Consider the following 15,389-nt stretch of genomic DNA (forward strand, 5'->3'; position numbering starts at 1 on the left):
CTCGGTACTGTCCCTCCAACTGTGACCACTCTCTCGGGACTGTCCCTCGAACAGTGACCACTCCCTCACTACTGTCCCTGCACAGTGACCACTCCCTCAGTACTGTTACTCCAACAATGACCACTCCCTCCCTACTGTCCTTCCAGCAGTGACCACTCCCTCCCTACTCTCCCTCCAACAGTGACCACTCCCTCCCTACTGTCCCTCCAACAGTGACCACTCTCTCGGTACTGTCCCTCCAACAGTTTCCACTCCCTCCCTACTGTCCCTCCAACAGTGACAACTCCCTCGGTACTGACCCTCCAAGCGAGAACAGTTTCTCAGACCAACTCGCCAACAGTGACCACACCCTCAGTGCTCTCCATACCAGAGTGACCACTCCCTCCCTACTGTCCCTCTAAGGGTGAACACTCTCTAAGTACTGTCCCTCCAACAGAGACTTCTCCCTCATTGTCCATCCAACAATCATCACTCCCTCCCTACTGTCCCTGTAACAGTGACCACCCTCTCGGTACTGTCCCTCCAACAGCGACTACTCCCTCTCTACTGTCCCTCCAGAGTCACCACTGACTCAGTATTGTCCCTCCAGCAGTAACCACTCCCTCCCTACTGTCCCTCCAACAGTGACCACTCCCTCGGAACTGTCCCCCCAACTGTGACCAGTCCCTCAATACTGTCCCACCAACAGGGACTGCTCCCTCAGTACTGCCCCTCCAACAGTTTCCACTCTCTCGGTACTGTTCCTCCAACAATGACCACTCCCTCCCTACTGTTCCTCCAACAGTGACCACTCCCTCCCTACTGTCCCTGCAACAGTGACCACTCCCTCCCTACTGTCCCTCCAACAGTTTCCACTCTCTCGGTACTGTCCCTCCAACAGTGACAACTCCCTCGGTACTGACCCTCCAACAGTGACAACTCCCTCGGTACTGACCCTCCAAGCGAGAACAGTTCCTCAGACCAACTCGCCAACAGTGACCACACCCTCAGTGCTCTCCATACCAGAGTGACCACTCCCTCCCTCCTGTCCCTCTAAGGGTGAACACTCTCTACGTACTGTCCCTCCAACAGTGACCACTCCCTCAGTACTATCCCTCCAGCAGTCACCACTGACTCAGATTGTCCCTCCAGCAGTGACCACTCCCTCCCTACTGTCCCTGTAACAGTGACCACTCCCTCGGTACTGTCCCTCCAACTGTGACCACTCTCTCGGGACTGTCCCTCGAACAGTGACCACTCCCTCAGTACTGTTACTCCAACAATGACCACTCCCTCCCTACTGTCCTTCCAGCAGTGACCACTCCCTCCCTACTCTCCCTCCAACAGTGACCACTCCCTCCCTACTGTCCCTCCAACAGTGACCACTCTCTCGGTACTGTCCCTCCAACAGTTTCCACTCCCTCCCTACTGTCCCTCCAACAGTGACAACTCCCTCGGTACTGACCCTCCAACAGTTTCCACTCTCTCGGTACTGTCCCTCCAAGCGAGAACAGTTTCTCAGACCAACTCGCCAACAGTGACCACACCCTCAGTGCTCTCCATACCAGAGTGACCACTCCCTCCCTACTGTCCCTCTAAGGGTGAACACTCTCTAAGTACTGTCCCTCCAACAGAGACTTCTCCCTCATTGTCCATCCAACAATCATCACTCCCTCCCTACTGTCCCTGTAACAGTGACCACCCTCTCGGTACTGTCCCTCCAACAGCGACTACTCCCTCTCTACTGTCCCTCCAGAGTCACCACTGACTCAGTATTGTCCCTCCAGCAGTAACCACTCCCTCCCTACTGTCCCTCCAACAGTGACCACTCTCGGTACTTTCCCTCCAACAGTGGCCACTCCCTCGGAACTGTCCCCCCAACTGTGACCAGTCCCTCAATACTGTCCCACCAACAGGGACTGCTCCCTCAGTACTGCCCCTCCAACAGTTTCCACTCTCTCGGTACTGTTCCTCCAACAATGACCACTCCCTCCCTACTGTCCCTCCAGCAGTGACCACTCCCTCAGTACTGTTACTCCAACAATGACCACTCCCTCCCTACTGTCCCTCCAGCAGTGACCACTCCCTCAGTACTGTTACTCCAACAATGACCACTCCCTCCCTACTGTCCCTCCAACAGTGACCACTCCCTCCCTACTGTCCCTGCAACAGTGACCACGCTCTCCGTACTGACCCTCCAACAGTTTCCACTCTCTCGGTACTGTCCCTCCAAGCGAGAACAGTTCCTCAGACCAACTCGCCAACAGTGACCACACCCTCAGTGCTCTCCATACCAGAGTGACCACTCCCTCCCTACTGTCCCTCTAAGGGTGAACACTCTCTAAGTACTGTCCCTCCAACAGAGACTTCTCCCTTATTGTCCATCCACCAATCATCACTCCCTCCCTATTGTCCCTGTAACAGTGACCACTCTCTCGGTACTGTCCCTCCAACAGTGACCACTCCCTCAGTACTATCCCTCCAGCAGCCACCACTGACACAAATTGTCCCTCCAGCAGTGACCACTCCCTCCCTACTGTCCCTCCAACAGTGACCACTCCCTCCCTACTGTCCCTCCAAAAGCGACCACTCTCTCGGTACTCTCCCTGCAACAGTGACCGCTCCCTCACTACTGTCCCACCAACAGTGACCACTCCCTTGATACACGCCCTCCACAGTGACCACTCCCTCACTACTGTCCCTCCACAGTGACCACTCCCTCAGTACTGTCCCTCCAGCAGTGACCACTCCCTCACTACTGTCCCTCCAGCAGTCACCACTGACTCAGTACTGTCCCTCCAACTGTGACAACTCCCTCGGTACTGACCCTCCAAGCGAGAACAGTTCCTCAGACCAACTCGCCAACAGTGACCACACCCTCAGTGCTCTCCATACCAGAGTGACCACTCCCTCCCTCCTGTCCCTCTAAGGGTGAACACTCTCTACGTACTGTCCCTCCAACAGAGACTTCTCCCTTATTGTCCATCCACCAATCATCACTCCCTCCCTACTGTCCCTCCAACAGTGACCACTCCCTCCCTACTGTCCCTCCAACAGTGACCACTCCCTCAGTACTGTCCCTCCAGCAGTCACCACTGACTCAGTATTGTCCCTCCAGCAGTAATCACTCCCTCCCTACTGTCCCTCCAACAGTGACCACTCTCTCGGTACTGTCCCTCCAACAGTGGCCACTCCCTCCCTACTGTCCCTCCAACAGCGACCACTCCCTCTCTACTGTCCCTCCAAAAGTGACCACTCTCTCGGTACTCTCCCAGCAACAGTGACCGCTCTCTCAGTACTGTCCCACCAACAGTGACCACTCCCTTGGTACGCGCCCTCCACAGTGACCACTCCCTCACTACTGTCCCTCCACAGTGACCACTCCCTCAGTACTGTCCCTCCAGCAGTGACCACTCCCTCACTACTGTCCCACTAACAGTGACCACTCACTCGGTAATGTCCCTCCAGCAGTCACCACTGACTCAGTACTGTCCCTCCAACTGTGACCACTGCCTCGGTACTGTCCCTCCAACAGTGACCACTCCCTCGGTACTGTCCCTCCAACTGTGACCACTCTCTCGGGACTGTCCCTCGAACAGTGACCACTCCCTCACTACTGTCCCTGCACAGTGACCACTCCCTCAGTACTGTTACTCCAACAATGACCACTCCCTCCCTACTGTCCTTCCAGCAGTGACCACTCCCTCCCTACTCTCCCTCCAACAGTGACCACTCCCTCCCTACTGTCCCTCCAACAGTGACCACTCTCTCGGTACTGTCCCTCCAACAGTTTCCACTCCCTCCCTACTGTCCCTCCAACAGTGACAACTCCCTCGGTACTGACCCTCCAAGCGAGAACAGTTTCTCAGACCAACTCGCCAACAGTGACCACACCCTCAGTGATCTCCATACCAGAGTGACCACTCCCTCCCTACTGTCCCTCTAAGGGTGAACACTCTCTAAGTACTGTCCCTCCAACAGAGACTTCTCCCTTATTGTCCATCCACCAATCATCACTCCCTCCCTACTGTCCCTGTAACAGTGACCACTCTCTCGGTACTGTCCCTCCAACAGTGACCACTCCCTCAGTACTATCCCTCCAGAGTCACCACTGACTCAGTATTGTCCCTCCAGCAGTAACCACTCCCTCCCTACTGTCCCTCCAACAGTGACCACTCCCTCGGAACTGTCCCCCCAACTGTGACCAGTCCCTCAATACTGTCCCACCAACAGGGACTGCTCCCTCAGTACTGCCCCTCCAACAGTTTCCACTCTCTCGGTACTGTTCCTCCAACAATGACCACTCCCTCCCTACTGTCCCTCCAGCAGTGACCACTCCCTCAGTACTGTTCCTCCAACAGTGACCACTCCCTCCCTACTGTCCCTCCAACAGTGACCACTCCCTCCCTACTGTCCCTCCAACAGTGACCACGCTCTCCGTACTGACCCTCCAACAGTTTCCACTCTCTACGTACTGTCCCTCCAACAGTGACCACTCCCTCAGTACTATCCCTCCAGCAGTCACCACTGACTCAGATTGTCCCTCCAGCAGTGACCACTCCCTCCCTACTGTCCCTGTAACAGTGACCACTCCCTCAGTACTGTCCCCCAACAGTGACCATTCCCTCACTACTGCCCCTCCAACAGTGACCATTCCCTCAGTACTGTCCCCCAACAGTGACCATTCCCTCACTACTGCCCCTCCAACAGTGACCACTCTCTCGGTACTGTCCCTCCAACAGTGACAACTCCCTCGGTACTGACCCTCCAAGCGAGAACAGTTCCTCAGACCAACTCGCCAACAGTGACCACACCCTCAGTGCTCTCCATACCAGAGTGACTACTCCCTCCCTACTGTCCCTCTAAGGGTGAACACTCTCTAAGTACTGTCCCTCCAACAGAGACTTCTCCCTTATTGTCCATCCACCAATCATCACTCCCTCCCTATTGTCCCTGTAACAGTGACCACTCTCTCGGTACTGTCCCTCCAACAGTGACCACTCCCTCAGTACTATCCCTCCAGCAGCCACCACTGACACAAATTGTCCCTCCAGCAGTGACCACTCCCTCCCTACTGTCCCTCCAACAGTGACCACTCCCTCCCTACTGTCCCTCCAAAAGCGACCACTCTCTCGGTACTCTCCCTGCAACAGTGACCGCTCCCTCACTACTGTCCCACCAACAGTGACCACTCCCTTGATACACGCCCTCCACAGTGACCACTCCCTCACTACTGTCCCTCCACAGTGACCACTCCCTCAGTACTGTCCCTCCAGCAGTGACCACTCCCTCACTACTGTCCCTCCAGCAGTCACCACTGACTCAGTACTGTCCCTCCAACTGTGACAACTCCCTCGGTACTGACCCTCCAAGCGAGAACAGTTCCTCAGACCAACTCGCCAACAGTGACCACACCCTCAGTGCTCTCCATACCAGAGTGACCACTCCCTCCCTCCTGTCCCTCTAAGGGTGAACACTCTCTACGTACTGTCCCTCCAACAGTGACCACTCCCTCAGTACTATCCCTCCAGCAGTCACCACTGACTCAGATTGTCCCTCCAGCAGTGACCACTCCCTCCCTACTGTCCCTGTAACAGTGACCACTCTCTCGGTACTGTCCCTCCAACAGTGACAACTCCCTCGGTACTGACCCTCCAAGCGAGAACAGTTCCTCAGACCAACTCGCCAACAGTGACCACACCCTCAGTGCTCTCCATACCAGAGTGACTACTCCCTCCCTACTGTCCCTCTAAGGGTGAACACTCTCTAAGTACTGTCCCTCCAACAGAGACTTCTCCCTTATTGTCCATCCACCAATCATCACTCCCTCCCTATTGTCCCTCCAACAGTGACCACTCCCTCCCTACTGTCCCTCCAGCAGTGACCACTCCCTCCCTACTGTCCCTCCAAAAGCGACCACTCTCTCGGTACTCTCCCTGCAACAGTGACCGCTCCCTCACTACTGTCCCACCAACAGTGACCACTCCCTCACTACTGTCCCACCAACAGTGACCACTCCCTCAGTACTGTCCCACCAACAGTGACCACTCCCTCACTACTGTCCCTCCACAGTGACCACTCCCTCAGTACTGTCCCTCCAGCAGTGACCACTCCCTCACTACTGTCCCTCCAGCAGTCACCACTGACTCAGTACTGTCCCTCCAACTGTGACAACTCCCTCGGTACTGACCCTCCAAGCGAGAACAGTTCCTCAGACCAACTCGCCAACAGTGACCACACCCTCAGTGCTCTCCATACCAGAGTGACCACTCCCTCCCTACTGTCCCTCTAAGGGTGAACACTCTCTAAGTACTGTCCCTCCAACAGAGACTTCTCCCTCATTGTCCATCCAACAATCATCACTCCCTCGCTACTGTCCCTGTAACAGTGACCACTCTCTCGGTACTGTCCCTCCAACAGTGACCACTCCCTCAGTACTATCCCTCCAGCAGCCACCACTGACACAGATTGTCCCTCCAGCAGTGACCACTCTCTCCCTACTGTCCCTCCAACAGTGACCACTCTCTCCCTACTGTCCCTCCAACAGTGGCCACTCCCTCCCTACTGTCCCTCCAACAGCGACCACTCCCTCCCTACTGTTCCTCCAAAAGTGACCACTCTCTCAGTCCTCTCCCTCCAACAGTGGCCACTCCCTCCCTACTGTCCCTCCAACAGTGACCACTCCCTCTCTACTGTCCCACCAACAGTGACCACTCCCTTGGTACTGGCCCTCCACAGTGACCACTCCCTCACTACTGTCCCTCCACAGTGACCACTCCCGCACTACTGTCCCACCAACAGTGACCACTCCCTTGGTACTGGCCCTCCACCGTGACCACTCCCTCACTACTGTCCCTCCACAGTGACCACTCCCTCAGTACTGTCCCTCCACAGTGACCACTCTCTCAGTACTGTCTATCCCATAGCGACCACACCCTGAGTACCGACCTACCAATAATGACCACTCCCTCACTACTGTCCCAACAACAGTGACCACTCCCTCGGAACTGTCCCCCCAACAGTGACCAGTCCCTCAGTACTGTCCCACCAACAGTGACCACTGCCTTGGTACTGCCCCTCCAACAGTTTCCACTCCCTCCCTACTGTCCCTCCAACAGTGACCACTCCCTCCCTACTGTCCCTCCAACAGTGACCACTCCCTCAGTACTGTCCCTCCAGCAGTCACCACTGACTCAGTATTGTCCCTCCAGCAGTAACCACTCCCTCCCTACTGTCCCTCCAACAGTGGCCACTCCCTCCCTACTGTCCCTCCAACAGCGACCACTCCCTCCCTACTGTTCCTCCAAAAGTGACCACTCTCTCAGTACTCTCCCTGCAACAGTGACCGCTCTCTCGGTACTATCCCTCCAACAGCGACCACTCCCTCTCTACTGTCCCTCCAAAAGTGACCACTCTCTCGGTACTCTCCCTGCAACAGTGACCGCTCTCTCAGTACTGTCCCACCAACAGTGACCACTCCCTTGGTACGCGCCCTCCACAGTGACCACTCCCTCACTACTGTCCCTCCACAGTGACCACTCCCTCAGTACTGTCCCTCCACAGTGACCACTCTCTCAGTACTGTCTATCCCATAGCGACCACACCCTGAGTACCGACCTACCAACAATGACCACTCCCTCACTACTGTCCCAACAACAGTGACCACTCCCTCGGAACTGTCCCCCCAACTGTAACCAGTCCCTCAGTACTGCCCCTCCAGCAGTGACCACTCCCTCCTTACTGTCCCACCAATGGTGACCACTCCCTCGGTACTTTCCCTCCAGCAGTGACCACTCCCTCAGTACTGTTACTCCAACAATGACCACTCCCTCCCTACTGTCCCTCCAAAAGTGACCACTCCCTCCCTACTGTCCCTCCAAAAGTGACCACTCCCTCCCTACTGTCCCTGCAACAGTGACCACGCTCTTGGTATTGTCCATCCAACAGTGATGACTCCCTCAGTACTGCCCCTCCAGCAGTGACCACTCCCTCCCTATTGTCCCTCCAACAGTAACCACTGACTCGGAACTGTCCCTCCAACAGAGACATCTCCACCATTACTGTCCCTCCAGCAGTGACCACTCCCTCAGTACTGTTACTCCAACAATGACCACTCCCTCCCTACTGTCCTTCCAGCAGTGACCACTCCCTCAGTACTATCCCTCCAACAATGACCACTCCCTCAGTACTATCCCTCCAACAGTGACCACTCCCTCAGTACTATCCCTCCAACAATGACCACTCCCTCAGTACAATCCCTCCAACAATGACCACTCCCTCAGTACTATCCCTCCAACAGTGACCACTCCCTCAGTACTGTCCCTCCAACAGTGATCACTCTCTCGGTACTGTCCCTCCAACAGTTTCCACTCCCTCCCTACTGTCCCTCCAACAGTGACAACTCCCTCGGTACTGACCCTCCAAGCGAGAACAGTTCCTCAGACCAACTCGCCAACAGTGACCACACCCTCAGTGCTCTCCATACCAGAGTGACCACTCCCTCCCTCCTGTCCCTCTAAGGGTGAACACTCTCTACGTACTGTCCCTCCAACAGAGACTTCTCCCTCATTGTCCATCCACCAATCATCACTCCCTCCCTACTGTCCCTCCAACAGAGACTTCTCCCTCATTGTCCATCCAACAATCATCACTCCCTCCCTACTGTCCCTGTAACAGTGACCACTCTCTCGGGACTGTCCCTCCAAAAGTGACCACTCCCTCAGTACTATCCCTCCAGCAGTCACCACTGACTCAGATTGTCCCTCCAGCAGTGACCACTCCCTCCCTACTGTCCCTCCAACTGTGACCACTGCCTCGGTACTGTCCCTCCAGCAGTGACCACTCCCTCAGTACTGCCCCTTGAACTGGGTCCACTCCCGTCTACTGTCCCTTGAACTGGGTCCACTCCCGTCTACTGTCCCTCCAACCGTCTTCAACAGCTCTTGGCCGTTGCTGAAGTGAATTAAAGACTGCAGTGACCAGTGGCAAGTGCAGGGCCTGGGTGGGACTTGTGCCCTCTGACTGTAGCTGCGGACTCGGCAGCATCTCCCCGCACAGGTCGAATTCTGGAAATGGTGCGAACTGCAGTTTTCAATTTGCAAAGCAATCTTCGGGATTTTTGTTACCCAGAGGGATTAAGATTTACGTGCAAAGGGAAACTGTGATCTTCTGACTGGATTTTGGAAAAGGTTGTGGATGCAAGGCCTCCTTCCATCGTCATGTCCCTGTTTAGTGTTGCATGTGGGGAAGGAACTGTTGAGGGATTGATTGTTTCGGAAGGAGACGTTGATAAACGGAGCATTCTTTGGGTTTCCTGCGCAAGGCTAAGATTAATTTGAGTGGTTGGTACAGTTTCAGGATGTGCTCATCATTGACAAGCTGGAAGGGGCTTTGATTATACTTCGGGGGGTGCACGAACAGGGAAAGTTTCAAGCATTGAATTCTGATCATTGTTACTCTGGCTCCCCCCGCGGCCCTGCCACTTGAGTGGGAGCAGACCCATAACTGACCCCAGAGCGCCATCTAGCGGCAGCGAGGCAAAGTGCACATGGGCACATTGCTGGCTGAATTCGATCTGTAATGTTATCTTTATTTCTCCTTCACATACATTGCTTCCTCAGCATCGCCACTCCTGGGGCTGGGGAGTGGTCTCGCCATTTTCTGCTTTTATTCTATATTTTAATCAATCAGCAGGTTGTGAGCTAGTACCAGATAGGTGAGACGGTGTGTAATTTGAGCAGAAGTTGGTGATTGTGGAGTGTCGGTGGGACTTTGCAGCATGAGTTACTCCATGTGGGAAATACACCGAGCGAGGAGTTCCTTCAGGAAAGGAAATGAGCTGCATTTTGGGAGGTCAGCTGTGTCAGGATATGGTAGGAGTATTTGAGATACCGAGGGATCTTCGGGTGCAAGTCCAAAGCTCCCTGAAAGTAGAAAGACGGGGTGGTAAAGAAGGTACAGTATATAGTATGTTTGCTTTCAGTGGTCGGGCACTGGACACAAGGGGATGGTACGTATAAGATATTGGTAAGCACATTTGGAACATCTACTTATTTATAAATACAGTGTGAAATAGAACCTTCCAGCCCTCTGAGCAGCACCACCCTGATTTAACCCTGGCTGAATCATGGGGCAATTCTGTTGTTGTTCAGTCCAGGCCAACTCTTTGTGACCTCATGGACTCATGCACACCAAGTCTTTCTGCTGGAAACTGCCACTCTAAGACTCCCCAACAATTTGCATCGATCAATTAAACTACTGACCAGTCAGTCCGTCTTTTGACTACGTTCTGTTGGCTACACTACTAGACGGGTCTGGGGAAGGTGCAGAGGAGATTCCCCGGGGGTGCTGCCTAGACGAGACAGTATAACTATAAAAAGAGGTTGGACAACTTCGGGCTGTTTTCTCTGGAACATATCAGAGGCATAGAGAGCATAGACAGTCAGGAACATTTCCTCAAGGGAATGTTGGTATATAAGTAAAGATATACAAGTAAAAAGGTATACAAGTAAAAAGTTAGAGGGCACAGCTTTAAGACCACAAGATATAGGAGCAGAATTAGACAGTTGGTCCAATGAGCCTGCTCCGTCATTCCATAATAGCTGATTTATTATCCCTCTCAACCCCATTCTCCCCTACATAACTTTTGATACCCTTACCAATCAAGAAACCATAACCCCCCGCTTTAAATATACCCAATGCCTTGGCTTCCACAGTTGACTGTGCCAATGAATTTCACAGATTCATTACCCTCCAGCTAAATAAATCTCTCTTCAACTCTTTTCTAAAGGGACATCCTTCTATCTTGAGGCTGTGCTCTCTGGTCCCAGACTTCCCCACTACGGGAAACATTCTCCCTATCTAGGTCTTTCAACGCTCAATAGGTTTCAATGAGATGTGCCCTCATTCTTCTAAACTCCAGTGAGAACAGAATCAGAATCAGGTTTATTATCAGCAGCATGTGACATGGAATTTGTTAATTTAGCAGTACATTTAGTCAATACAATATATGAACTAGCAGAGAGTGAAAAAAATAATAAATAAAATAAAAACATAATAATAAACAAGTAAATCGATTACATATACTGAATAGATTTTTTAAAGAATGTGTAAGAGCAGAAATACTGTATATTAAAAAAGTGAGGCAGTGTCCAAGTGTTCAATGTCCATTTAGGAATTGGATGGCAGAGGGGAAGAAGCTGTTCCTGAATCACTGAGTGTGTGCCTTCAGGCTTCTGTACCTCCTACCTGATGGTAACAGTGAGAAAAGGGCATGCCCTGGGTGCTGGAAGTCCTTAATAATGGACGCTGCCTTTCTGAGACACCGCTCCCTAATGATGTCCTGGGTACTTTGTAGGCTAGTACCCAAGATGGAGCCGACTAAATTTATAACCCTCTTCTTTCAGTCCTGTGCAGTAGCCCCCAACCCCCCCGTACCCCACAGTCTCCAGGGTTAAGGAAGGACATCCTGGCTGTAGAGGAAGTGCAGCGTAGATTCACGAGGTTAATTCCTGGGATGTCTGGACTGTCTTACGCAGAGAGGTTAGAGAGACTGGTCTTGTACACGCTAGAATTAAGGAGATTGAGAAGGGATCTGATTGAAACATATAAGATTATTAAGGGATTGGACAAGATAGAGGCAGGAAATATGTTCCAGATGCTGGGAGAGTCCAGTACCAGAGGGCATGGTTTGAGAATAAAGGGTAGGTCATTTAGGACAGAGTTAAGGAAAAACTTCTTCTCCCAGAGAGTTGTGGGGGTCTGGAATGCACTGCCTCGGAAGGTAGTGGAGGCCAATTCTCTGGATGCTTTCAAGAAGGAGCTAGATAGGTATCTTATGGATAGGGGAATCAAGGGATATGGGGACAAGGCAGGAACAGGGTATTGATAGTAGTTGATCAGCCATGATCTCAAAATGGCGGTGCAGGCTCGAAGGGCCGAATGGTCTACTTCTGCACCTATTGTCTATTGCTCTCCACGGTACAACTACATAAGTTTTTGAGTGTATTTGTTGACAATCCTCAAACATTAACCCTTTCATTCCCAGGATAATTCTTGTGAGCATCTTCTAGATCCTCTCCAGTGTCGGCACTTCCATTCTTAGGTAAAGTGCCCAAAACCACTCAGAACACTCCAAGTGTGGTCTAACCCATATCTTAAAAATACTCAGCATTATACCCTTGCTTTTATACTCTAGTCCTCTCTGAAAAGAATATTAGATATGAAATGTAAGAGTGCAGGTGACAAAAAATGATGCTATTGACAGAGAGAGGAAGAGTCAGGTTATGAGATGATACTGATCAGTTGGTAAGATGGACAGTATAATGGTCAATGGGTTTAATCCTGATAGGAAACAAGCAAGAATCTGCAGATGTTGGAAATCAAAGCACCACACACAAGTTGCTGGAGGAACTCAGCAGGCCAGGCAGCATCTATGGAAAAAAGTACAGTCCTGCGGAAGGGTCTCATCCCGAAACGTTGACTGTACTTTTTTTCCCATAGATGCTGCCTGGCCTGATGAGTTCCTCCAGCATTTTGTGTGTGTTGCTTAATCCTGATGGGTATGTGGTGATACTTTGGAAGGGCCATTAAGGGTAGGACATACGTACACAACGAGTGGTCAGACCTGGGGGACGGAGACACTTTGGTGGGAAAGACTAAGGGTTCCTACAGATATCAGCCCATAAAGTGGTGAAGGTGGCATTTTGGATACTTGCCTCCATTCATTAGGATAGAGTCCTTAACGGCTGGGAGGTTACGGTACAATTTTATAGAATATCAGTTAGACTATAAACTGTAAAATGGCCATCAAACCACAGGAAGGATCTGATTGCATCGAGATTGTACATGAGAAAATTTTGCAAATGCTGGAAATCCAAGCAGCACACACACAAAATGCTGGAGGTACTCAGCAGGCCAGGCAGCATCTATGGAAAAGAGTAAACAGTTGACATTTCAGGCCTTCATCAGGACTGGAAAAGAAGTCAGAGTGAGGGAGGGGAGGAAGATGTACAAGGTGGTAGGTGAAAGGTGGAACTGGGAGGGGGAGAGGGGTGAAGTAAAGAGCTGGGAAGCCGATAGAGAAAGGGTTGGAGAAGGACGATTCTGATAGGAGAGGGTAGAAGGCATGGGGAGGATTGGGAAGGGGGAGGAGCACCAGAGGGAGGTGATGGACGGGTGAAGAGATGAGGTGAGGGGGGGAATGGGGCATAGTGAAGGGGAGGGGGCTATTACTGAAAGCTGGAGAAATCGATGTTCATACCATCAGATTGGAGCCTATCCAGATGGAATACGAGGTGTCGTTCCTCCGATCTGTGTGTGGCCTCCTAGCAGCAGCAGAGGAGGTCGACCGACATTCACGGGTACGTCGCCTGGGGTGGAATTGTAAGGGGAAACTCAACAGCTTTACTCTGGCTGGGGGAAGAGTCGACAGGGATACAAAATGATGACAGCCATGCTAGGGTGGGACGGTTTACCCTGCAGGAAAGTGGCCTGACGCTTGAGGGTAGATGGGAGGAGGAGAAGCTTATTTTCACCCAGAGGGAGGCTGGACATTGAAACACACAGCCCGAGTGGATGCTGGAGGCAGTTACTCTCACAACATTTAAGTGGCATCTTGACTAATGCTGGAGTCACCGAGGCATGTGGACCAGGTGCCAGTAAATGTGATTAGCATCAATGGGACTTGGTCAGCACTGATCTGGTGGGCCAAAGGGCCTGTCGTAGTACTGTATCACTTCATGACATCCCCTTTGACAGTGCAGCACGGGAACCTCCTTCGACACTTCCCTCCTGCAACGTGTTACCTCCCCGTGCTTTGAGGCTGTGATCCCGTGTTGTGTGTTCAGAATGCCGGTGGGGGAATCTGAGGTTTCTCCAACAAGCCCCGACTGCGTTCCATAGCCTGAATGGGAAATAGGCTCCACACCTCCATAAACACCACTCTCTGTACATTACACAAACGCTTTTCACGCTTTACACTCGCCCTGCACACGTCACCAATTCTCCACTCACACGCATCGGTCCTCCACACCTCCTTCCAAGTTATATCATTTTCACAGATTGTTTCTGTTCCTGCAAATTGGCTAATTACAGGCTGCTAATGTTATTGGACAGATTCCCAGGACCACCCCAAAGTTCCCAAACTCCACTCTGAAGTCTCCCGCCAGAGATCAAAGACTTTGCAGCGGGACAGAGTGGACGGTTGCCGAGTCCTGATCCCAACATCCCAGGGTGATCAGGTAATTCCAGACACTGGGCCGCACAGGGAGATATCAGGACGGGAGACCAGACCCTGGGGATTAAAAAATGGGGAACACGTTTCTGGAGGAGGGAGTGTTGGCAACTTTGGGCTGCCGAGGTTAAAACCCTCTGCCACCATTGGGGTGAAGGAAACTGGGAATGATTGGAGGAGCAGAGATAGGCAACCATGAAAATTTAAAATAGGGGAAAATTACTGGTTTTGCTTATTCAGGAAGCAGCATACAAGTAATCAGGATGAAGGCAAGTCAGCACACTGACAATGATTTTTGAAATACCCTACATTAACTGAGGAGTCTGTATTGCTGTGTATATTTCTTAACCTACTCACAATTCGGGAGATTTATATAAGCCCCCAATCTGAGAATCACTCTGGTAATTCCTTGATTTAAGAATTGTGAAATGCTCAGATTACACAGACAGAATCACAGAATCTGACAATCGGGGATGATAAACCAGCGTAGAAAGAGAGGGAGAGGGCACAAGGTATCACGAGACTGGCCTTGACCCAAGTTTGATGGGGCCAGTTTAATTAACCCTCACCTTTTCCAGTGGGGCCCACAACATTGTGCAGGGGATCCTTGAAACTGACGCCTCACATTGTCATTGCCAGGCGCTTGGCAGTCACCAGGCACCCTCACCGTTTAAAGTGGAAAGGGATCAGCTCAGCTCCTTATCATATTACACTTAAAGTGGCAATGCACCTAAAAAGAATTGTCCCTCTCCAAACACAGCACTTCAGATGAATTTAATCTTCATAATACAAGGAACCACACTTTACTGAGCAATGGGTCCCATAGGCACTGGCCAGCTTGCCAGGATATGGGCTCCTGTTTGACTGCGTTCATTCACCATCCTATGTACTGATGACACGAACTCATTCCTACATGAGAAATTGCTATTAGGCAGGAACCCAGATGCCTGCTGGGGCTTGTGTTCAAAAGGAGTTGGAGCAGAATTAGACATTCTGCCCATCGACCCTGCTCTACCATTCCATCATGGCTGATGTATTATCCCTCACAATCCCACTCCCCTGCCTCCTCCCCGTAACCTTTGACGCCCCAACTAATCAGGAACCTATCAACTTCCGCTTTAAGTGACTTGGCCTCCACAGCCGTTTGTGGCAATGAATTTCACTCATTTTCCACCCT

The sequence above is a fragment of the Hypanus sabinus genome, chromosome 16 (assembly GCF_030144855.1).
Source record: "Hypanus sabinus isolate sHypSab1 chromosome 16, sHypSab1.hap1, whole genome shotgun sequence".
Lineage (NCBI taxonomy): Eukaryota > Metazoa > Chordata > Chondrichthyes > Myliobatiformes > Dasyatidae > Hypanus > Hypanus sabinus.